The following is a 1,073-nucleotide window of genomic DNA, read 5'->3' as shown; positions in this document are numbered from 1 at the left end:
ATCCCAATTTTTCCCAGATTTTTCCCCTTTCCATTGTTTAATCACCTTTTCCATGAAGAAATTCCCCAATATCCAAACCAAACATTCCCTGGTGCAATTTGGGGCCATTCCCTGTTCCTGGGATGAGATCCCAAATCCACCCCGGCTGCCCCCTCCTGTGCAGAGCCACAAGGTCGCCCCTGATCCCCATTTTCCCAGTTTTTTCCCTTTTCCAGTCTTTAATCACCTTTTCCATGAAGGAATTATCCCAATATCCAAATCAAACATTCCCTGGTGCAGTTTGGGGCCATTCCCTGTTCCTGTCCCCATTCCCTGGGATGAGATCCCAAATCCCCCCTCCTATCAGGGAGTTGTGCAGAGCCACAAGGTCCCAGTTGATGCCCATTTTTCCCACTTTTTTTCCCCATTCCAGTGTTTAATCACCTTTTCCATGAAGGAACTCCCTAATATCCAAATCCAACATTCTCTGGTGCAATTTGGGGCCGTTCCCTGTTCCTGTCCCTGTTCCCTGGGATGAGATCCCAAATCCTCCCCTCCTGTCAGGGAGTTGTGCAGAGCCACAAGGTCCCCCTTGATCCCATTTTTCCCAGTTTTTCCCCTTTCCAGTGTTTAATCCCCTTTTCCATGAAGGAATTCCCCAATATCCAAACCAAACATTCCCTGGTACAATTTGGGGCCTTTCCCTGTTCCTGTCCCCATTCCCTGGGATGAGATCCCAAATCTCCCCCTCCTGTCAGGGAGTTGTACAGAGCCACAAGGACCCCCCTGATCCCATTTTCCCAGTTTTTTCCCCTTTCCAGTGTTTAATCACCTTTTCCATGAAGGAATTTTCCCAATATCCAATCTAAACCCCCCCTGGTGCAATTTGGGGCCATTCCCTCTCCTCCTATCCCCATTCCCTGGGATGAGATCCCAAATTCTACCCGGCTGTCAACAGAGCCACTTTTTTTTCCAGTTTTTTCCCCTTTCCCAACTCACTCAACCTCTCCTGGTTCTCCAGCCCTTTCCCAGCTCCATTCCCTTCCCTGGACATGCTCCAGTCCCTCCAGAGCTGCCCCCAGGATTCCAGGGGG

This window comes from Malurus melanocephalus, unplaced genomic scaffold, assembly GCF_030028575.1.
Source record: "Malurus melanocephalus ecotype Western Australia unplaced genomic scaffold, MMel_1.1 scaffold_2077, whole genome shotgun sequence".
Lineage (NCBI taxonomy): Eukaryota > Metazoa > Chordata > Aves > Passeriformes > Maluridae > Malurus > Malurus melanocephalus.
Note: the sequence above shows the minus strand (reverse complement) of the source record.